We start from the raw sequence: 26,763 nt of genomic DNA, 5'->3' as shown, positions 1-26,763 counted from the left end.
CCACAGGTGCAGAGATCCCACCACAGGTGCAAAGATCCCTCCATGAATGCAAAGATCCCAACACAAGTGCAGAGATCCCATCACAAGTGCAGAGATCCCACCATGAGTGCAGAGATCCCACCATAAGTGCAGAGATCCCACCACAGGTGCAAAGATCCCACCATGAATGCAAAGATCCCAACACAAGTGCAGAGATCCCATCACAAGTGCAGAGATCCCTCCATGAGTGCAGATATCCTTTCACAAGTGCAGAGATCCCACCACAAGTGCAGAGATCCCATCACAAGTGCAGAGATCCGACCATGAATGCAGAGATCCCACCATGAATGCAGAGATCATACCATGAATGCAAAGATCCCAACACAAGTGCAGAGATCCCATCACAAGTGCAGAGATCCCACCACAAGTATAAAGATTCCATCTCAAGTGCAGAGATCCCACCATGAGTGCAGAGATCCCATCACAAGTAGAGAGATCCCACTATGAATGCAGAGATCCCACCACAAGTACAGAGATCCCACCATGAGTGCAGAGATCCCATCACAAGTGCAGAGTTCCCACCATGAGTGCAGAGATCCCAACACAAGTGTAGAGATCCCATCACAAGTGCAAATATCCCACCACAAGTATAGAGATCCCACCATGAATACAGAGATCCCATCACAAGTGCAGAGATCCCACCACAAGTGCAGAGATCCCACCACATGTGCAGAGATCCCATCACAAGTGCAGAGATCCCACCACACATGCAGAGATCCCACCATGAATGCAGAGATCCTATCACAAGTGCAGAGATCCCACCACAAGTGCAAAGATCCCACCATAAGTGCAGAGATCCCATCACAAGTGCAGAGATCCCACCATGAGTGCAGATATCCCACCAAAAGTGCAGAGATCCCATCACAAGTGCAGAGATCCCACCATGAGTGCAGATATCCCACCAAAAGTGCAGCGATCCCGTCACAAGTGCAGAGATCCCATCATGAGTATAGAGATCCCACCAGATGTGCAGAGATCGCACCACAAGTGCAGAGATCCCACCACATGTGAAGAGATCCCATCATAAGTGCAGAGATCCCACCATAAGTGCAGAGATCCCATCAAAAGTAGAGAGATCCCACTATGAGTGCAGAGATCCCACCACAAGTGCAGAGATCCCACCATGAGTACAGAGATCCCATCTCAAGTGCAGAGACCCCACAATAAGTGCAGAAAACCCACCATAAGTGCAGAGATCCCAACACAAGTGCAGAGATCCCATCACAAGTAAAGAGATTCCACTATGAGTACACAGATCCCACCATGAGTGCAGAGATCCCATCATGAGTGCAGAGATCCCACCACAAGGGCAGAGATCCCACTATGAGTGCAGAGATCCCACCACAAGTGCAGAGATCCACCATGAGTGCAAGATTCCATCACAAGTGTAGAGATCCCACCATGAGTGCAGAGATCCCACCAGAAGTACAGAGATCCCATCACAAGTGCAGAGATCCCACCATGACTGCAGGGATCCCATCACAAGTGCAGAAACCCCACCATGAGTGCAGAGATCACATCACAAGTAGAGAGATCCCACCACAGGTGGAGAGATGCCATCACAAGTAGAGAGATCTCACTATGAATGCAGAGATCCCTTCACAAGTGCAGAGATCCCACCATGAGTGCAGAGATCCCACCATGATAGTAAAGATCCCATCACAAGTAGAGAGATCCCACCACAAGTACAGAGATCCTACCACAAGTGTGGAGATCACACCATGAATGCAGAGATCCCACCGCAAGTGCAGAGATCCCTTCACAAGTCAAGATCCCTTCACAAGTGCAGAGATCCCATGAGTGCAGAGATTCCACCATGAATGCAGAGATCCTATCACAAGTGCAGAGATCCCACCACAAGTGCAGAGATCCCACCACAAGTACAAAGATCCACCATGAATGCAGAGATCCCACCACAAGTGCAAATAGCCCATCACAAGTGCAGAGATCCCACCATGAGTGTAGAGATCTCATTACAAGTGCAGAGATCCCACCAGGAAAGCAGAGATCCCATCACAAGTAGATAGATCCCACTATGAGTGCAGAGATCCCACCTTAAGTGCAGAGATCCCACCATGAGTGCAGAGATCCCACCACAAGTGCAATTATCCTGCCATGACTGCAGAGATCCCATCACAAGTGTAAAGATCCCACTATGAGTGCAGGGATCCCATCACATGCGCAGAGATCCCACCATGAGTGTAGAGATCCCATCACAAGTAGAGAGATCCCACCATGAGTACAGTGATCCTACCACAAGGACAAGGATCCCTTCATGAGAGCAGAGATCCCACAAGTGCAGAAATCCTACCATGAATGCAGAGATCCTATCACAAATGCAGAGATCCTACCACAAGTGCAAAGATCCCACCATAAGTGCAGTGATTCCATCACAAATGCAGAGATCCTACCATGAGTGCAGAGATCCCATCACAAGTGCAGAGATCCCACCATGAGTATAGAGATCCCATCACAAGTAGAGAGATCCCACTATGAGTGCAGAGATCCCACCACAAGTGCAGAGAACCCACCATGAGTGCAAAGATCCCATCACAAGTAGAGAGATCCCATTGTGAGTGCAGAGATCCCACCACAAATGCAGAGATCCCCTCATGAGTGCAGAGACCCCATCACAAGTAGAGAGATCCCACTATGAGTGCAGAGATCCCACCACAAGTGCAGAAATCCTATCATGAGTAGAGAGATCCCACTATGAGTGCAGAGATCCCATCACAAGTGCAGCGACCCCACCATGAGTGCAGATCTCCCACCATGAGTGCAAAGATCCCACCACAAGTACAGAGATCCCATCACAAGTGCAAAGATCCCACCATGAATGCAGAGATCCTATCACAAGTGCAGAGATCCCACCACAAGTGCAGAGATCCCACCACAGGTGCAAAGATCCTACCATGAATGCAAAGATCCCAACACAAGTGCAGAGATCCCATCACAGGTGCAGAGATCCCACCACGAGTGTAGAGATCCCATCACAAGTGGAGAAATCCCACTATGAGTGCAGAGATCCCACCACAAGTTCAGAGATCCCATCATGAGTGCAAAGATCCCATCACAAGTGCAGAGATCCCACTATGAGTGCAGAGATCCCATCACAAGTACAGAGATCCCACCATGAATGCAGAGATCCCATCACAAGTAGAGAGATCCCACTATGAGTGCAGAGATCCCACCACAAGTGCAGAGATCCCATCACAAGTTGGGAGATCTCACTTTGAATGCAGAGATCCCACCATGAGTACAGAGATCCCATCACAAGTGTAGAGATCCCACCATGAGTGCAAAGATCCCATCACAAGTACAGAGATCCCACCACAAGTGCAGAGATCACATCATGAATGCAGAGATCCCACCACAAGTGCAGAGATCCCTTCACAAGTGCAGAGATCCCATGAGTGCAGAGATTCCACCATGAATGCAGAGATCCTATCACACAGGCAGGGATCCCATCATGAGAGCAGAGATCCCATCACAAGTGCAGAGATCCCACCATAAGTGCAGAGATCCCATCACAAGTGCAGAGATCCCACCATGAGTGCAGAACCCATCACAAGTGCGGAGATCCCACCACAAATGCAGAGATCCCATCACAAGTAGAGAGATCCCACCACGAGTGCAGAGATCCCACCACAAGTGCGGAGATCCCACCACAAGTGCAGAGATCCTATCAGAAGTGCAGAGATCCCTCCATAAGAGCAGAGATCACAAGTGCAAAGATCCCACCATAAGTAGAGAGATCCCACTATGAGTATAGAGATCCTACCATAAGTGCAGAGATACCACCATGAGTGCAGAGATCCCATCACAAGTGCAGAGATCCCACCATGAGTATAGAGATCCCACCACAAGTGCAGAGATCCCACCACAAGTACAGAGATCCCACCACAAGTGAAGAGATCCCATCATAAGTGCAGAGATCCCACCATAAGTGCAGTGATCCTATGACAAGTGCAGGATCCCACCATAAGTGCAAAGATCCCACCATAAGGGCAGAGATGTCACCACACATGCAGAGATCCCACCATGAATGCAGAGATCCTATCACAAGTGCAGAGATCCCACCACAAGTGCAAATATTCCACCGTAAGTGCAGAGATCCCACCACAAGTGCAAAGATCCCACCATAAGTGCAGAGATCCCATCATCACAAGTGCAGAGATCCCACCATGAGTATAGAGATCCCACCATATGTGCAGAGATCGCACCACAAGTGCAGAGATCCCACCACAAGTGAAGAGATCCCATCATAAGTGCAGAGATCCCATCAAAAGTAGAGAGATCCCACTATGAGTGCAGAGATCCCACCACAAGTGCAGAGATCCCACCATGAGTACAGAGATCCCATCTCAAGTACAGAGATCCCACAATAAGTGCAGAAAACCCACCATAAGTGCAGAGATCCCACCACAAGTGCAGAGATCCCATCACAAGTAAAGAGATTCCACTATGAGTACACAGATCCCACCATGAGTGCAGAGATCCCATCACGAGTGCAGAGATCCCATCACAAGTGCAGAGATCCCACCACAAGGGCAGAGATCCCACTATGAGTGCAGAGATTCCACCACAAGTGCAGAGATCCCACCATGAGTGCAAGATCACATCACAAGTAGAGAGATCCCACCATGAGTGCAGAGATCCCACCAGGAGTGCAGAGATCCCACCACATGTGCAGAGATCCCATCACAAGTACAGAGATCCAACCACACATGCAGAGATCCCACCATGAATGCAGAGATCCTATCACAAGTGCAGAGATCCCACCACAAGTGCAAAGATCCCACCATAAGTGCAGAGATCTCACCGCACATGCAGAGATCCCACCATGAATGCAGATATCCCACCCAAAAGTGCAGAGATCCCACCACAAGTGCAGAGATCCCACCATGAGTGCAGATATCCAATCAAAAGTGCAGAGATCCCATCACAAGTGCAGAGATCCCACTATGAGTTCAGAGATCCCAACATGAGTACAGAGATCCCACCATAAGTGCAAAGATCCTACCACAAGTGCAGAGATCCCATCATGAGTGCAGAGATCCCACCATGAGTGCAGAGATCCCACCACAAGTGTGGAGATCCCACCACAAGTGCAGAGATCCTATCACAAGTGCAGAGATCCCTCCATAAGAGCAGAGATCACAAGTGCAGAGATCCCACCATAAGTAGAGAGATCCCACTATGAGTACAGAGATCCTACCATAAGTGCAGAGATCCCACCATGAGTACAGATATCCCATCACAAGTGCAGAGATCCCACCATGAGTATAGAGATCCCACCACAAGTGCAGAGATCCCACCACAAGTACAGAGATCCCACCATGAGTGCAGAGATCCCATCACAAGTGCAGAGATCCCACCATGAGTATGGAGATCCTATCACAAGTGCAGGGATCCCACCATGAGTGCAGAGATCCCATCACAAGTGCTGAGATCCCACCATGAGTGCAGGGATCCCATCACAAGTATAGAAATCCCACCATGAGTGCAGAGATCACATCACAAGTAGAGAGATCCCACCATGAGTGCAGAGATCCCACCATGAGTGCAGAGATCCCACCACATGTGCAGAGATCCCATCACTAGTACAGAGATCCCACCACACATGCAGAGATCCCACCATGAATGCAGAGATCCTATCACAAGTGCAGAGATCCCACCACAAGTGCAAAGATCCCACCATAAGTGCAGAGATCTCACCGCACATGCAGAGATCCCACCATGAATGCAGATATCCCGCCCAAAAGTGCGGAGATCCCACCACAAGTGCAGAGATCCCACCATGAGTGCAGATATCCAATCAAAAGTGCAGAGATCCCATCACAAGTGCAGAGATCCCACTATGAGTTCAGAGATCCCACCATGAGTACAGAGATCCCACCATAAGTGCAAAGATCCTACCACAAGTGTAGAGATCCCATCATGAGTGCAGAGATCCCACCACGAGTGTAGAGATCCCATCACAAGTGGAGAAATCCCACTATGAGTGCAGAGATCCCACCACAAGTTCAGAGATCCCATCATGAGTGCAAAGATCCCATCACAAGTGCAGAGATCCCACTATGAGTGCAGAGATCCCATCACAAGTACAGAGATCCCACCATGAATGCAGAGATCCCATCACAAGTAGAGAGATCCCACTATGAGTGCAGAGATCCCACCACAAGTGCAGAGATCCCATCACAAGTTGGGAGATCTCACTTTGAATGCAGAGATCCCACCATGAGTACAGAGATCCCATCACAAGTGTAGAGATCCCACCATGAGTGCAAAGATCCCATCACAAGTACAGAGATCCCACCACAAGTGCAGAGATCACATCATGAATGCAGAGATCCCACCACAAGTGCAGAGATCCCTTCACAAGTGCAGAGATCCCATGAGTGCAGAGATTCCACCATGAATGCAGAGATCCTATCACACAGGCAGGGATCCCATCATGAGAGCAGAGATCCCATCACAAGTGCAGAGATCCCACCATAAGTGCAGAGATCCCATCACAAGTGCAGAGATCCCACCATGAGTGCAGAACCCATCACAAGTGCGGAGATCCCACCACAAATGCAGAGATCCCATCACAAGTAGAGAGATCCCACCACGAGTGCAGAGATCCCACCACAAGTGCGGAGATCCCACCACAAGTGCAGAGATCCTATCAGAAGTGCAGAGATCCCTCCATAAGAGCAGAGATCACAAGTGCAAAGATCCCACCATAAGTAGAGAGATCCCACTATGAGTATAGAGATCCTACCATAAGTGCAGAGATACCACCATGAGTGCAGAGATCCCATCACAAGTGCAGAGATCCCACCATGAGTATAGAGATCCCACCACAAGTGCAGAGATCCCACCACAAGTACAGAGATCCCACCACAAGTGAAGAGATCCCATCATAAGTGCAGAGATCCCACCATAAGTGCAGTGATCCTATGACAAGTGCAGGATCCCACCATAAGTGCAAAGATCCCACCATAAGGGCAGAGATGTCACCACACATGCAGAGATGCCACCATGAATGCAGAGATCCTATCACAAGTGCAGAGATCCCACCACAAGTGCAAATATTCCACCGTAAGTGCAGAGATCCCACCACAAGTGCAAAGATCCCACCATAAGTGCAGAGATCCCATCATCACAAGTGCAGAGATCCCACCATGAGTATAGAGATCCCACCATATGTGCAGAGATCGCACCACAAGTGCAGAGATCCCACCACAAGTGAAGAGATCCCATCATAAGTGCAGAGATCCCATCAAAAGTAGAGAGATCCCACTATGAGTGCAGAGATCCCACCACAAGTGCAGAGATCCCACCATGAGTACAGAGATCCCATCTCAAGTACAGAGATCCCACAATAAGTGCAGAAAACCCACCATAAGTGCAGAGATCCCACCACAAGTGCAGAGATCCCATCACAAGTAAAGAGATTCCACTATGAGTACACAGATCCCACCATGAGTGCAGAGATCCCATCACGAGTGCAGAGATCCCATCACAAGTGCAGAGATCCCACCACAAGGGCAGAGATCCCACTATGAGTGCAGAGATCCCACCACAAGTGCAGAGATCCCACCATGAGTGCAAGATCACATCACAAGTAGAGAGATCCCACCATGAGTGCAGAGATCCCACCAGGAGTGCAGAGATCCCACCACATGTGCAGAGATCCCATCACAAGTACAGAGATCCAACCACACATGCAGAGATCCCACCATGAATGCAGAGATCCTATCACAAGTGCAGAGATCCCACCACAAGTGCAAAGATCCCACCATAAGTGCAGAGATCTCACCGCACATGCAGAGATCCCACCATGAATGCAGATATCCCACCCAAAAGTGCAGAGATCCCACCACAAGTGCAGAGATCCCACCATGAGTGCAGATATCCAATCAAAAGTGCAGAGATCCCATCACAAGTGCAGAGATCCCACTATGAGTTCAGAGATCCCAACATGAGTACAGAGATCCCACCATAAGTGCAAAGATCCTACCACAAGTGCAGAGATCCCATCATGAGTGCAGAGATCCCACCATGAGTGCAGAGATCCCACCACAAGTGTGGAGATCCCACCACAAGTGCAGAGATCCTATCACAAGTGCAGAGATCCCTCCATAAGAGCAGAGATCACAAGTGCAGAGATCCCACCATAAGTAGAGAGATCCCACTATGAGTACAGAGATCCTACCATAAGTGCAGAGATCCCACCATGAGTACAGATATCCCATCACAAGTGCAGAGATCCCACCATGAGTATAGAGATCCCACCACAAGTGCAGAGATCCCACCACAAGTACAGAGATCCCACCATGAGTGCAGAGATCCCATCACAAGTGCAGAGATCCCACCATGAGTATGGAGATCCTATCACAAGTGCAGGGATCCCACCATGAGTGCAGAGATCCCATCACAAGTGCTGAGATCCCACCATGAGTGCAGGGATCCTATCACAAGTACAGAAATCCCACCATGAGTGCAGAGATCACATCACAAGTAGAGAGATCCCACCATGAGTGCAGAGATCCCACCATGAGTGCAGAGATCCCACCACATGTGCAGAGATCCCATCACTAGTACAGAGATCCCACCACACATGCAGAGATCCCACCATGAATGCAGAGATCCTATCACAAGTGCAGAGATCCCACCACAAGTGCAAAGATCCCACCATAAGTGCAGAGATCTCACCGCACATGCAGAGATCCCACCATGAATGCAGATATCCCGCCCAAAAGTGCGGAGATCCCACCACAAGTGCAGAGATCCCACCATGAGTGCAGATATCCAATCAAAAGTGCAGAGATCCCATCACAAGTGCAGAGATCCCACTATGAGTTCAGAGATCCCACCATGAGTACAGAGATCCCACCATAAGTGCAAAGATCCTACCACAAGTGTAGAGATCCCATCATGAGTGCAGAGATCCCACCATGAGTGCAGAGATCCCATCACAAGTGTGGAGATCCCACCACAAGTGCAGAGATCCTATCACAAGTGCAGAGATCCCTCCATAGGAGCAGAGATCACAAGTGCAGAGATCCCACCATAAGTAGAGAGATCCCACTATGAGTACAGAGATCCCACCATAAGTGCAGAGATCCCACCATGAGTGCAGAGATCCCATCAAAAGTGCAGAGATCCCACCACAAGTACAGAGATCCCACCACAAGTGAAGAGATCCCATCATAAGTGCAGAGATCCCACCATAAGTGCAGTGATCCTATCACAAGTGCAGGATCCCACCATAAGTGCAAAGATCCCACCATAAGTGCAGAGATGTCACCACACATGCAGAGATCCCACCATGAATGCAGAGATCCTATCACAAGTGCAGAGATCCCACCACAAGTGCAGAGATCCCACCACAAGTGCAAAGATCCCACCATAAGTGCAGAGATCCCATCATCACAAGTGCAAAGATCCCACCATGAGTATAGAGATCCCACCACATGTGCAGAGATCACACCACAAGTGCAAAGATCCCACCACAAGTGAAGAGATCCCATCATAAGTGCAGAGATCCCACCATAAGTGCAGAGATCCCATCAAAAGTAGAGAGATCCCACTATGAGTACAGAGATCCCACCACAAGTGCAGAGATCCCACCATGAGTATAGAGATCCCACCACATGTGCAGAGATCGCACCACAAGTACAAAGATCCCACCACAAGTGAAGAGATCCCATCATAAGTGCAGAGATCCCACCATAAGTGCAGAGATCCCATCAAAAGTAGAGAGATCCCATCACGAGTGCAGAGATCCCATCACAAGTGCAGAGATCCCACCACAAGGGCAGAGATCCCACTATGAGTGCAGAGATCCCACCACAAGTGCAGAGATCCCACCATGAGTACAAGATTCCATCACAAGTGTAGAGATTCCACCATGAGTGCAGAGATCCCACCAGAAGTACAGAGATCCCATCACAAGTGCAGAGATCCCACCATGAGTGCAGGGATCCCATCACAAGTGCAGAAATCCCACCATGAGTGCAGAGATCACATCACAAGTAGAGAGATCCCACCAGGAGTGCAGAGATCCCACCATGAGTGCAGAGATCCCACCACATGTGCAGAGATCCCATCACAAGTACAGAGATCCCACCACACATGCAGAGATCCCACCATGAATGCAGAGATCCTATCACAAGTGCAGAGATCCCACCACAAGTGCAAAGATCCCACCATAAGTGCAGAGATCTCACCGCACATGCAGAGATCCCACCATGAATGCAGATATCCCACCGAAAAGTGCAGAGATCCCACCACAAGTGCAGAGATCCCACCATGAGTGCAGATATCCAATCAAAAGTGCAGAGATCCCATCACAAGTGCAGAGATCCCACTATGAGTTCAGAGATCCCAACATGAGTACAGAGATCCCACCATAAGTGCAAAGATCCTACCACAAGTGCAGAGATCCCATCATGAGTGCAGAGATCCCACCATGAGTGCAGAGATCCCACCACAAGTGCGGAGATCCCACCACAAGTGCAGAGATCCTATCACAAGTGCAGAGATCCCTCCATAAGAGCAGAGATCACAAGTGCAGAGATCCCACCATAAGTAGAGAGATCCCACTATGAGTACAGAGATCCTACCATAAGTGCAGAGATCCCACCATGAGTACAGATATCCCATCACAAGTGCAGAGATCCCACCATGAGTATAGAGATCCCACCACAAGTGCAGAGATCCCACCACAAGTACAGAGATCCCACCACAAGTGAAAAGATCCCATCATAAGTGCAGAGATCCCACCATAAGTGCAGTGTTCCTATCACAAGTGCAGGATCCCACCATAAGTGCAAAGATCCCACCAAAAGTGCAGAGATGTCACCACACATGCAGAGATCCCACCATGAATGCAGAGATTCTATCACAAGTGCAGAGATCCCACCACAAGTGCACATATCCCACCGTAAGTGCAGAGATACCACCAAAAGTGCAAAGATCCCACCATAAGTGCAGAGATCCCATCATCACAAGTGCAGAGATCCACCATGAGTATAGAGATCCCACCACATGTGCAGAGTACACACCACAAGTGCAGAGATCCCACCACAAGTGAAGAGATCCCATCATAAGTGCAGAGATCCCACCATAAGTGCAGAGATCCCATCAAAAGTAGAGAGATCCCACTATGAGTGCAGAGATCCCACCACAAGTGCAGAGATCCCACCATGAGTACAGAGATCCCATCTCAAGTGCAGAGATCCCACAATAAGTGCAGAAAACCCACCATAAGTGCAGAGATCCCACCACAAGTGCAGAGATCCCATCACAAGTAAAGAGATTCCACTATGAGTACACAGATCCCACCATGAGTGCAGAGATCCCATCACGAGTGCAGAGATCCCATCACAAGTGCAGAGATCCCACCACAAGGGCAGAGATCCCACTATGAGTGCAGAGATCCCACCACAAGTGCAGAGATCCCACCATGAGTGCAAGATTCCATCACAAGTGTAGAGATCCCACCATGAGTGCAGAGATCCCACCAGAAGTACAGAGATCCCATCACAAGTGCAGAAATCCCACCATGAGTGCAGAGATCACATCACAACTAGAGAGATCCCACCATGAGTGCAGAGATCCCACCATGAGTGCAGAGATCCCACCACATGTGCAGAGATCCCATCACAAGTACAGAGATCCCACCACACATGCAGAGATCCCACCATGAATGCAGAGATCCTATCACAAGTGCAGAGATCCCACCACAAGTGCAAAGATCCCACCATAAGTGCAGAGATCTCACCGCACGTGCAGAGATCCCACCATGAATGCAGATATCCTGCCCAAAAGTGCAGAGATCTCACCGCACTTGCAGAGATCCCACCATGAATGCAGATATCCCGCCCAAAAGTGCAGAGATCCCACCACAAGTGCAGAGATCCCACCATGAGTGCAGATATCCAATCAAAAGTGCAGAGATGCCATCACAAGTGCAGAGATCCCACTATGAGTTCAGAGATCCCACCATGAGTTCAGAGATCCCACCATAAGTGCAAAGATCCTACCACATGTGCAGAGATCCCATCACAAGTGCAGAGATCCCACCATGAGTGCAGAGATCCCACCACAAGTGCGGAGATCCCACCACAAGTGCAGAGATCCTATCACAAGTGCAGAGATCCCTCCATAAGAGCAGAGATCACAAGTGCAGAGATCCCACCATAAGTAGAGAGATCCCACTATGAGTACAGAGATCCTACCATAAGTGCAGAGATCCCACCATGAGTGCAGAGATCCCATCACAAGTGCAGAGATCCCACCATTAGTATAGAGATCCTACCACAAGTGCAGGGATCCCATCACAAGTGCAGAGATCCCAGCACAACGGCAGAGATCCCACTATGAGTGCAGAGATCCCACCACAAGTGCAGAGATCCCACCATGAGTGCAAGATTCCATCACAAGTGTAGAGATCCCACCATGAGTGCAGAGATCCCACCAGAAGTACAGAGATCCCATCACAAGTGCAGAGATCCCACCATGAGTGCAGGGATCCCATCACAAGTGCAGAAATCCCACCATGAGTGCAGAGATCACATCACAAGTAGAGAGATCCCACCATGAGTGCAGAGATCCCACCATGAGTGCAGAGATCCCACCACATGTGCAGAGATCCCATCACTAGTACAGAGATCCCACCACACATGCAGAGATCCCACCATGAATGCAGAGATCCTATCACAAGTGCAGAGATCCCACCACAAGTGCAAAGATCCCACCATAAGTGCAGAGATCTCACCGCACGTGCAGAGATCCCACCATGAATGCAGATATCCAATCAAAAGTGCAGAGATCCCATCACAAGTGCAGAGATCCCATTATGAGTTCAGAGATCCCACCATGAGTACAGAGATCCCACCATAAGTGCAAAGATCCTACCACAAGTGCAGAGATTCATCATGAGTGCAGAGATCCCACCATGAGTGCAGAGATCCCACCACAAGTGCGGAGATCCCACCACAAGTGCAGAGATCCTATCACAAGTGCAGAGATCCCTCCATAAGAGCAGAGATCACAAGTGCAGAGATCCCACCATAAGTAGAGAGATCCCACTATGAGTACAGAGATCCTACCATAAGTGCAGAGATCCCACCATGAGTGCAGATATCCCATCACAAGTGCAGAGATCCCACCATGAGTATAGAGATCCCACCACAAGTGCAGAGATCCCACCACAAGTACAGAGATCCCACCACAAGTGAAGAGATCCCATCATAAGTGCAGAGATCCCACCATAAGTGCAGTGTTCCTATCACAAGTGCAGGATCCCACCATAAGTGCAAAGATCCCACCATAAGTGCAGAGATGTCACCACACATGCAGAGATCCCACCATGAATGCAGAGATCCTATCACAAGTGCAGAGATCCCATCACAAGTGCAAATATCCCACCGTAAGTGCAGAGATACCACCAAAAGTGCAAAGATCCCACCATAAGTGCAGAGATCCCATCATCACAAGTGCAGAGATCCACCATGAGTATAAAGATCCCACCACATGTGCAGAGATCACACCACAAGTGCAGAGATCCCACCACAAGTGAAGAGATCCCATCATAAGTGCAGAGATCCCACCATAAGTGCAGATATCCCATCAAAAGTAGAGAGATCCCACTATGAGTGCAGAGATCCCACCACAAGTGCAGAGATCCCACCATGAGTACAGAGATCCCATCTCAAGTGCAGAGATCCCACAATAAGTGCAGAAAACCCACCATAAGTGCAGAGATCCCACCACAAGTGCAGAGATCCCATCACAAGTAAAGAGATTCCACTATGAGTACACAGATCCCACCATGAGTGCAGTGATCCCATCACGAGTGCAGAGATCCCATCACAAGTGAAGAGATCCCACCACAAGGGCAGAGATCCCACTATGAGTGCAGAGATCCCACCACAAGTGCAGAGATCCCACCATGAGTGCAAGATTCCATCACAAGTGTAGAGATCCCACCATGAGTGCAGAGATCCCACCAGAAGTACAGAGATCCCATCACAAGTGCAGAGATCCCACCATGAGTGCAGGGATCCCATCACAAAGTGCAGAAATCCCACCATGAGTGCAGAGATCACATCACAACTAGAGAGATCCCACCATGAGTGCAGAGATCCCACCATGAGTGCAGAGATCCCACCACATGTGCAGAGATCCCATCACAAGTACAGAGATCCCACCACACATGCAGAGATCCCACCATGAATGCAGAGATCCTATCACAAGTGCAGAGATCCCACCACAAGTGCAAAGATCCCACCATAAGTGCAGAGATCTCACCGCACATGCAGAGATCCCACCATGAATGCAGATATCCCACCCAAAAGTGCAGAGATCTCACCGCACGTGCAGAGATCCCACCATGAATGCAGATATCCCGCCCAAAAGTGCAGAGATCCCACCACAAGTGCAGGGATCCCACCATGAGTGCAGATATCCAATCAAAAGTGTAGAGATCCCATCACAAGTGCAGAGATCCCACTATGAGTTCAGAGATCCCACCATGAGTACAGAGATCCCACCATAAGTGCAAAGATCCTACCACAAGTGCAGAGATCCCATCACGAGTGCAGACATCCCACCATGAGTGCAGAGATCCCACCACAAGTGCGGAGATCCCACCACAAGTGCAGAGATCCTATCACAAGTGCAGATATCCCTCCATAAGAGCAGATATCACAAGTGCAGAGATCCCACCATAAGTAGAGAGATCCCACTAAGAGTACAGAGATCCTACCATAAGTGCAGAGATCCCACCATGAGTGCAGAGATCCCATCACAAGTGCAGAGATCCCACCATGAGTATAGAGATCCCACCACAAATGCAGAGATCCTACCACAAGTACAGAGATCCACCACAAGTGAAGACATCCCATCATAAGTGCAGAGATCCCACCATAAGTGCAGTGATCCTATCACAAGTGCAGGATCCCACCATAAGTGCAAAGATCCCACCATAAGTGCAGAGATGTCACCACACATGCAGAGATCCCACCATGAATGCAGAGATCCTATCACAAGTGCAGAGATCCCACCACAAGTGCAAATATCCCACCGTAAATGCAGAGATCTCACCAAAAGTGCAAAGATCCCACCATAAGTGCAGATATCCCATCATCACAAGTGCAGAGATCCCACCATGAGTATAGAGATCCCACCACATGTGCAGAGATCATACCACAAGTGCAGAGATCCCACCACAAGTGAAGAGATCCCATCATAAGTGCGGAGATCCCACCATAAGTGCAGAGATCCCTTCAAAAGTAGAGAGATCCCACTATGTGTGCAGAGATCCCACCACAAGTGCAGAGATCCCACCATGAGTACAGAGATCCCATCTCAAGAGCAGAGATCCCACAATAAGTGCAGAAAACCCACCATAAGTGCAGAGATCCCACCACAAGTGCAGAGATCCCATCACAAGTAAAGAGATTCCACTATGAGTACACAGATCCCAGCATGAGTGCAGAGATCCCATCACGAGTGCAGAGATCCCATCACAAGTGCAGAGATCCCACCACAAGGGCAGATATCCCACTATGAGTGCAGAGATCCCACCACAAGTGCAGAGATCCCACCATGAGTGCAAGATTCCATCACAAGTGTAGAGATCCCACCATGAGTGCAGAGATCCCACCAGAAGTACAGAGATCCCATCACAAGTGCAGAGATCCCACCATGAGTGCAGGGATCCCATCACAAGTGCAGAAATCCCACCATGAGTGCAGAGATCACATCACAAGTAGAGAGATCCCACCATGAGTGCAGAGATCCCACCATGAGTGCAGAGATCCCACCACATGTGCAGAGATCCCATCACAAGTACAGAGACCCTACCACACATGCAGAGATCCCACCATGAATGCAGAGATCCTATCACAAGTGCAGAGATCCCACCACAAGTGCAAAGATCCCACCATAAGTGCAGAGATCTCACCGCACGTGCATAGATCCCACCATGAATGCAGATATCCTGCCCAAAAGTGCAGAGATCCCACCACAAGTGCAGAGATCCCACCATGAGTGCAGATATCCAATCAAAAGTGCAGAGATCCCATCACAAGTGCAGAGATCCCACTATGAGTTCAGAGATCCCACCATGAGTACAAAGATCCCACCACAAGTACAGAGATCCCATCACAAGTAGAGAGATCACACTATGAGTACACAGATCCCAACATGAGTGCAGAGATCCCATCACAAGTGCAGAGATCCCACCACAAATGTAGAGATCTCATCACAAGTAGAGAGATCCCACTATGAGTATAGAGATCCCACCATAAGTGCAGAGAACCCATCATAAGTGCAGAGATCCCACCACAAGTACAGAGATCCCATCACAAGTAGAGAGATTCTACTATGAGTACACAGATCACACCATGAGTGTAGAGATCCCATCACGAGTGCAGAGATCCCATCACAAGTGCAGAGATCCCACCACAAGTGCAGAGATCCCACTATGAGTGCAGAGATCCCACCACAAGTTCAGAGATCCCACCATGAGTGGAAGATTCCATCACAAGTGTAAAGATCCCATCATGAGTGCAGAGATACCACCAGAAGTGCAGAGATCCCATCACAAGTGCAGAGATCCCACCATGAGTGCAGGGATCCCATCACAAGTGCAGAGATCCCACCATGAGTGCAGAGATCCCATCACAAGTAGAAAAAGCCCACCATGAGTGCAGAGATGCCATCACAAGTGCAGAGATCCTACCATGAATGCAGAGATCCCATCACAAGTGCAGAGATCCCATCACAAGTGCAGAGATCCCACCACAAGTACAGAGATCCCATCACAAGTAGAGAGATCCCACCATGAGTGCAGAGATACCACCACAAGTGCAGAGTTCCCACCATGAATGCACAGATCCTACCATGAGTGCTGAGATCCCATCACAAGTGCAGAGATCCCACAAGTGCAGAGATCCCACCATGAATGCAGAGATCCTATCACAAAAGCAGAGATCCCACCACAAGTACAGAGATCCCACCACAAGTGCAGAGATCCCATCACAAGTGCAGAGATCCCACCATGAGTGCAGAGATCCCATCACAAGTGCAGAGATCCCATCACAAGTGCAGAGATCCCACCACAAGTACAGAGATCCCATCACAAGTAGAGAGATCCCACCATGAGTGCAGAGATACCACCACAAGTGCAGAGATCCCACCATGAGTGCAGATATTCAATCAAAAGTGTAGAGATCCCATCACAAGTGCAGAGATCCCACTATGAGTTCAGAGATCCCACCATGAGTACAGAGATCCCACCATAAGTGCAAAGATCCTACCACAAGTGCAGAGATCCCATCACGAGTGCAGACATCCCACCATGAGTGCAGAGATCCCACCACAAGTGCAGAGATCCCACCACAAGTGCAGAGATCCTATCACAAGTGCAGATATCCCTCCATAAGAGCAGAGATCACAAGTGCAGAGATCCCACCATAAGTAGAGAGATCCCACTATGAGTACAGAGATCCTACCATAAGTGCAGAGATCCCACCATGAGTTCAGAGATCCCATCACAAGTGCAGAGATCCCACCATGAGTATAGAGATCCCACCACAAATGCAGAGATCCTACCACAAGTACAGAGATCCCACCACAAGTGAAGACATCCCATCATAAGTGCAGAGATCCCACCATAAGTGCAGTGATCCTATCACAAGTGCAGGATCCCACCATAAGTGCAAAGATCCCACCATAAGTGCAGAGATGTCACCACACATGCAGAGATCCCACCATGAATGCAGAGATCCTATCACAAGTGCAGAGATCCCACCACAAGTGCAAATATCCCACCGTAAATGCAGAGATCTCACCAAAAGTGCAAAGATCCCACCATAAGTGCAGATATCCCATCATCACAAGTGCAGAGATCCCACCATGAGTATAGAGATCCCACCACATGTGCAGAGATCACACCACAAGTGCAGAGATCCCACCACAAGTGAAGAGATCCCATCATAAGTGCAGAGATCCCACCATAAGTGCAGAGATCCCTTCAAAAGTAGAGAGATCCCACTATGAGTGCAGAGATCCCACCACAAGTGCAGAGATCCCACCATGAGTACAGAGATCCCATCTCAAGAGCAGAGATCCCACAATAAGTGTAGAAAACCCACCATAAGTGCAGAGATCCCACCACAAGTGCAGAGATCCCATCACAAGTAAAGAGATTCCACTATGAGTACAGATCCCACCATGAGTGCAGAGATCCCATCACGAGTGCAGAGATCCCATCACAAGTGCAGAGATCCCACCACAAGGGCAGAGATCCCACCATGAGTGCAGAGTTCCCACCACAAGTGCAGAGATCCCACCATGAGTGCAAGATTCCATCACAAGTATAGAGATCCCACCATGAGTGCAGAGATCCCACCAGAAGTACAGAGATCCCATCACAAGTGCAGAGATCCCACCATGAGTGCAGGGATCCCATCACAAGTGCAGAAATCCCACCATGAGTGCAGAGATCACATCACAAGTAGAGAGATCCTACCATGAGTGCAGAGATCCCACCATGAGTGCAGAGATCCCACCACATGTGCAGAGATCCCATCACAAGTACAGAGACCCTACCACACATGCAGAGATCCCACCATGAATGCAGAGATCCTATCACAAGTACAGAGATCCCACCACAAGTGCAAAGATCCCACCATAAGTGCAGAGATCTCACCGCACATGCAGAGATCCCACCATGAATGCAGATATCCCGCCCAAAAGTGCAGAGATCCCACCACAAGTGCAGAGATCCCACCATGAGTGCAGATATCCAATCAAAAGTGCAGAGATCCCATCACAAGTGCACAGATCCCACTATAAGTTCAGAGATCCCACCATGAGTACAACGATCCCACCACAAGTTCAGAGATCCCACCATGAGTGCAAGATTCCATCACAAGTGTAAAGATCCCATCATGAGTGCAGAGATACAACCAGAAGTGCAGAGATCCCATCACAAGTGCAGAGATCCCACCATGAGTGCAGGGATCCCATCACAAGCGCAGAGATCCCACCATGAGTGCAGAGATCCCATCACAAGTAGAAAAATCCCACCATGAGTGCAGAGATGCCATCACAAGTGCAGAGATCCCACCATGAATGCAGAGATCCCATCACAAGTGCAAAGATCCCATCACAAGTGCAGAGATCCCACCATAAGTACAGAGATCCCATCACAAGTAGAGAGATCCCACCATGAGTACAGAGATACCACCACAAGTGCAGAGTTCCCACCATGAATGCACAGATCCTACCATGAGTGCTGAGATCCCATCACAAGTGCAGAGATCCCACAAGTGCGGAGATCCCACCATGAATGCAGAGATCCTATCACAAAAGCAGAGATCCCACCACAAGTACAGAGATCCCACCACAAGTGCAGAGATCCCATCACAAGTGCAGAGAGCCCACCATGAGTGCAGAGATCCCATCACAAGTGCAGAGATCCCATCACAAGTGCAGAGATCCCACCACAAGTACAGAGATCCCATCACAAGTAGAGAGATCCCACCATGAGTGCAGAGATACCACCACAAGTGCAGAGTTCCCACCATGAATACACAGATCCTACCATGAGTGCTGAGATCCCATCACAAGTGCAGAGATCCCACAAGTGCAGAGATCCCACCATGAATGCAGAGATCCTATCACAAAAGCAGAGATACCACCACAAGTGCAGAGTTCCCACCATGAATGCATAGATCCTACCATGAGTGCTGAGATCCCATCACAAGTGCAGAGATCCCACAAGTGCAAAGATCCCACCATGAATGCAGAGATCCTATCACAAAAGCAGAGATCCCACCACAAGTACAGAGATCCCACCACAAGTGCAGAGATCCCATCACAAGTGCAGAGATCCCACCATGAGTGCAAAGATCCCATCACAAGTGCAGAGATCCCACCATGAGTACGGAGATCCTATCACAAGTGCAGGGATCCCACCATGAGTGCAGAGATCCCATCACAAGTACAGAAATCCCACCATGAGTGGAGAGATCCCATCACAAGTAGAGAGATCCCACTATGAGTGCAGAGATCCCACCACAAGTGCAGTGATCCCACCATGAGTGCAGAGATCCCATCACAAATGCAGAGATCCCACCATGAGTACAGAGATCCCATCGCAAGTGCAGAGATCCCACCATGAGTGCAGAGATCCCATCACAAGTGGAGAAATCCCACTATGAGTGCAGAGATCTCACCACAAGTGCAGAGATCCCACCATGAGTGCAAAGATCCCATCACATGTGCAGAGATCCCACTATGAGTGCAGAGATCCCATCACAAGTACAGAGATCCCACCATGAGTGCAGAGATCCCATCACAAGTAGAGAGATCCCACTATGAGTGCAGAGATCCCACCACAAGTGCAGAGATCCCATCACAAGTTGGGAGATCTCACTTTGAATGCAGAGATCCCACCATGAGTACAGAGATCCCATCACAAGTGCAGAGATCCCACCATGAGTGCAAAGATCCCATCACAAGTACAGAGATCCCACCACAAGTGCAGAGATCACATCATGAATACAGAGATCCCACCACAAGTGCAGAGATCCCACCATGAATGCAGATATCCTGCCCAAAAGTGCAGAGATCCCACCACAAGTGCAGAGATCCCACCATGAGTGCAGATATCCAATCAAAAGTGAAGAGATCCCATCACAAGTGCAGAGATCCCACTATGAGTTCAGAGATCCCACCATGAGTACAGAGATCCCACCACAAGTACAGAGATCCCATCACAAGTAGAGAGATCGCACTATGAGTACACAGATCCCAACATGAGTGCAGAGATCCCATCACAAGTGCAGAGATCCCACCACAAATGTAGAGATCTCATCACAAGTAGAGAGATCCCACTATGAGTATAGAGAACCCACCATAAGTGCAGAGTACCCACCATAAGTGCAGAGATCCCACCACAAGTGCAGAGATCCCATCACAAGTAGAGAGATTCCACTATGAGTAGACAGATCCCACCATGAGTGTAGAGATCCCATCACGAGTGCAGAGATCCCATCACAAGTGCAGAGTTCCCACCAAAAGTTCAGAGATCCCACCATGAGTGCAAGATTCCATCGCAAGTGTAGAGATCCCATCATGAGTGCAGAGATCCCACCAGAAGTGCAGAGATCCCATCACAAGTGCAGAGATCCCACCATGAGTGCAGGGATCCCACTATGAGTGCAGAGATACCACCACAAGTGCAGAGATCCCACCATGAACGCACAGATCCTACCATGAGTGCTGAGAACCCATCACAAGTACAGAGATCCCACAAGTGCAGAGATCCCACCATGAATGCCGAGATCCTATCACAAAAGCAGAGATACCACCACAAGTGCAGAGTTCCCACCATGAATGCACAGATCCTACCATGAGTGCTGAGATCCCATCACAAGTGCAGAGATCCCACAAGTGCAGAGATCCCGCCATGAATGCAGAGATCCTATCACAAAAGCAGAGATACCACCACAAGTGCAGAGTTCCCACCATGAATGCACAGATCCTACCATGAGTGCTGAGATCCCATTACAAGTGCAGAGATACCACAAGTGCAGAGATCCCACCATGAATGCAGAGATCCTATCACAAAAGCAGAGATCCCACCACAAGTACAGAGATCCCACCACAAGTGCAGAGATCCCATCACAAGTGCAGAGATCCCACCATGAGTGCAAAGATCCCATCACAAGTGCAGAGATTCCACCATGAGTACGGAGATCCTATCACAAGTGCAGGGATCCCACCATGGATGCAGAGAGCCCATCACAAGTACAGAAATCCCACCATGAGTGGAGAGATCCCATCACAAGTAGAGAGATCCCACTATGAGTGCAGAGATCCCACCACAAGTGCAGTGATCCCACCATGAGTGCAGAGATCCCATCACAAATGCAGAGATCCCACCATGAGTACAGAGATCCCATCGCAAGTGCAGAGATCCCACCATGAGTGCAGAGATCCCATCACAAGTGGAGAAATCCCACTATGAGTGCAGAGATCCCACCACAAGTGCAGAGATCCCACCATGAGTGCAAAGATCCCATCACATGTGCAGAGATCCCACTATGAGTGCAGAGATCCCATCACAAGTACAGAGATCCCACCATGAGTGCAGAGATCCCATCACAAGTAGAGAGATCCCACTATGAGTGCAGAGATCCCACCATAAGTGCAGAGATCCCATCACAAGTTGGGAGATCTCACTTTGAATGCAGAGATCCCACCATGAGTACAGAGATCCCATCACAAGTGCAGAGATCCCACCATGAGTGCAAAGATCCCATCACAAGTACAGAGATCCCACCACAAGTGCAGAGATCACATCATGAATGCAGAGATCCCACCACAAGTGCAGAGATCCCACCATGAATGCGGATATCCTGCCCAAAAGTGCAGAGATCCCACCACAAGTGCAGAGATCCCACCATGAGTGCAGATATCCAATCAAAAGTGCAGAGATCCCATCACAAGTGCAGAGATCCCACTATGAGTTCAGAGATCCCACCATGAGTACAGAGATCCCACCACAAGTACAGAGATCCCATCACAAGTAGAGAGATCACACTATGAGTACACAGATCCCAACATGAGTGCAGAGATCCCATCACAAGTGCAGAGATCCCACCACAAATGTAGAGATCTCATCACAAGTAGAGAGATCCCACTATGAGTATAGAGAACCCACCATAAGTGCAGAGTACCCACCATAAGTGCAGAGATCCCACCACAAGTGCAGAGATCCCATCACAAGTAGAGAGATTCCACTATGAGTAGACAGATCCCACCATGAGTGTAGAGATCCCATCCCGAGTGCAGAGATCCCATCACAAGTGCAGAGATCCCACCACAAGTGCAGAGATCCCACTATGAGTGCAGAGTTCCCACCAAAATTTCAGAGATCCCACCATGAGTGCAAGATTCCATTGCAAGTGTAGAGATCCCATCATGAGTGCAGAGATCCCACCAGTAGTGCAGAGATCCCATCACAAGTGCAGAGTTACCACCATGAGTGCAGGGATCCCACTATGAGTACAGAGATACCACCACAAGTGCAGAGATCCCACCATGAATGCACAGATCCTACCATGAGTGCTGAGAACTCATCACAAGTACAGAGATCCCACAAGTGCAGAGATCCCACCATGAATGCTGAGATCCTATCACAAAAGCAGAGATACCACCACAAGTGCAGAGATCCCACCATGAATGCACAGATCCTACCATGAGTGCTGAGATCCCATCACAAGTGCAGAGATCCCACAAGTGCAGAGATCCCACCATGAGTGCAGGGATCCCATCACAAGTGCAGAGATCCCACCATGAGTGCAGAGATCCCATCACAAGTAGAAAAAGCCCACCATGAGTGCAGAGATGCCATCACAAGTGCAGAGATCCCACCATGAATGCAGAGATCCCATCACAAGTGCAGAGATCCCATCACAAGTGCAGAGATCCCACCACAAGTACAGAGATCCCATCACAAGTAGAGAGATCCCACCATGAGTGCAGAGATACCACCACAAGTGCAGAGTTCCCACCATGAATGCACAGATCCTACCATGAGTGCTGAGATCCCATCACAAGTGCAGAGATCCCACAAGTGCAGAGATCCCACCATGAATGCAGAGATCCTATCACAAAAGCAGAGATCCCACCACAAGTACAGAGATCCCACCACAAGTGCAGAGATCCCATCACAAGTGCAGAGATCCCAGGATGAGTGCAGAGATCTCATCACAAGTGCAAAGATCCCACCATAATGCATAGATCCCATCACAAGTGCAGAGATCCCACCATGAGTATAGAGATACCACCACAAGTGCAGAGTTCCCACCATGAATGCACAGATCCTACCATGAGTGCTGAGATCCCATCACAAGTGCAGAGATCCCACAAGTGCAGAGATCCTACCATGAATACAGAGATCCTATCACAAAAGCAGAGATACCACCACAAGTGCAGAGTTCCCACCATGAATGCACAGATCCTACCATGAGTGCTGAGATCCCATCACAAGTGCAGAGATCCCACAAGTGCAGAGATCCTACCATGAATGCAGAGATCCTATCACAAAAGCAGAGATACCACCACAAGTGCAGAGTTCCCACCATGAATGCATAGATCCTACCATGAGTGCTGAGATCCCATCACAAGTATAGAGATTCCACAAGTGCAGAGATCCCACCATGAATGCAGAGATCCTATCACAAAAGCAGAGATCCCACCACAAGTACAGAGATCCCACCACAAGTGCAGAGATCCCATCACAAGTGCAGAGATCCCACCATGAGTGCAAAGATCCCATCACAAGTGCAGAGATCCCACCATGAGTACGGAGATCCTATCACAAGTGCAGGGATCCCACCATGAGTGCAGAGATCCCATCACAAGTACAGAAATCCCACCATGAGTGGAGAGATCCCATCACAAGTAGAAAGATCCCATTATGAGTGCAGAGATCCCACCACAAGTGCAGTGATCCCACCATGAGTGCAGAGATCCCATCACAAATGCAGAGATCCCACCATGAGTACAGAGATCCCATCGCAAGTGCAGAGATCCCACCATGAGTGCAGAGATCCCATCACAAGTGGAGAAATCCCACTATGAGTGCAGAGATCCCACCATGAGTGCAAAGATCCCATCACATGTGCAGAGATCCCACTATGAGTGCAGAGATCCCATCACAAGTACAGAGATCCCACCATGAGTGCAGAGATCCCATCACAAGTAGAGAGATCCCACTATGAGTGCAGAGATCCCACCACAAGTGCAGAGATCCCATCACAAGTTGGGAGATCTCACTTTGAATGCAGAGATCCCACCATGAGTACAGAGATCCCATCACAAGTGCAGAGATCCCACCATGAGTGCAAAGATCCCATCACAAGTACAGAGATCCCACCACAAGTGCAGAGATCACATCATGAATGCAGAGATCCCACCACAAGTGCAGAGATCCCACCATGAATGCGGATATCCTGCCCAAAAGTGCAGAGATCCCACCACAAGTGCAGAGATCCCACCATGAGTGCAGATATCCAATCAAAAGTGCAGAGATCCCATCACAAGTGCAGAGATCCCACTATGAGTTCAGAGATCCCACCATGAGTACAGAGATCCCACCACAAGTACAGAGATCCCATCACAAGTAGAAAGATCGCACTATGAGTACACAGATCCCAACATGAGTGCAGAGATCCCATCACAAGTGCAGAGATCCCACCACAAATGTAGAGATCTCATCACAAGTAGAGAGATCCCACTATGAGTATAGAGATCCCACCATAAGTGCAGAGTACCCACCATAAGTGCAGAGATCCCACCACAAGTGCAGAGATCCCATCACAAGTAGAGAGATTCCACTATGAGTAGACAGATCCCACCATGAGTGTAGAGATCCCATCACGAGTGCAGAGATCCCATCACAAGTGCAGAGATCCCACCACAAGTGCAGAGATCCCACTATGAGTGCAGAGTTCCCACCAAAAGTTCAGAGATCCCACCATGAGTGCAAGATTCCATCGCAAGTGTAGAGATCCCATCATGAGTGCAGAGATCCCACCAGAAGTGCAGAGATCCCATCACAAGTGCAGAGATCCCACCATGAGTGCAGGGATCCCACTATGAGTGCAGAGATACCACCACAAGTGCAGAGATCCCACCATGAATGCACAGATCCTACCATGAGTGCTGAGAACCCATCACAAGTACAGAGATCCCACAAGTGCAGAGATCCCACCATGAATGCCGAGATCCTATCACAAAAGCAGAGATCCCACCACAAGTGCAGTGATCCCACCATGAGTGCAGAGATCCCATCACAAATGCAGAGATCCCACCATGAGTACAGAGATCCCATCGCAAATACAGAGATCCCACCATGAGTGCAGAGATCCCATCACAAGTGAAGAAATCCCACTATGAGTACAGAGATCCCACCACAAGTGCAGAGATCCCACCATGAGAGCAAATATCCCATCACAAGTGCAGAGATCCCACTATGAGTGCAGAGATCCCATCACAAGTACAGAGTTCCCACCATGAGTGCAGAGATCCCATCACAAGTAGAGAGATCCCACTATGAGTGCAGAGATCCTACCACAAGTGCAGAGATCCCATCACAAGTTGGGAGATCTCACTTTGAATGCAGAGATCCCACCATGAGTACAGAGATCCCATCATAAGTGCAGAGATCCCACCATGAGTGCAAAGATCCCATCACAAGTACAGAGATCCCACCATAAGTGCAGAGATCACATCATGAATGCAGAGATCCCACCACAAGTGCAGAGATCCCTTCACAAGTGCAGAGATCCCATGAGTGCAGAGATTCTACCATGAATGCAGAGATCCTATCACAAGGGCAGGAATCCCATCATGAGAGCATTGATCCCATCACAAGTGCAGCGATCCCACCATAAGTGCAGAGATCCCATCACAAATGCAGAGATCCCACCATGAGTGCAGAACCCATCACAAGTGCAGAGATCCCACCACAAATGCAGAGATCCCATCACAAGTAGAGATCCCACTATGAGGGCAGAGATCCCACCATGAGCGCAGATACACCATCACAAGTACAAAGATCCCACCATGAGTGCAGAGATCCCACCATGAGAGCAGAGATCCTACCACAAGTGCAGAGATCCCACCATAAGTAGAGAG

This window comes from Lissotriton helveticus, chromosome 10, assembly GCF_964261635.1.
Source record: "Lissotriton helveticus chromosome 10, aLisHel1.1, whole genome shotgun sequence".
NCBI classification, from domain to species: domain Eukaryota; kingdom Metazoa; phylum Chordata; class Amphibia; order Caudata; family Salamandridae; genus Lissotriton; species Lissotriton helveticus.
This window is presented reverse-complemented; position numbering follows the sequence as displayed.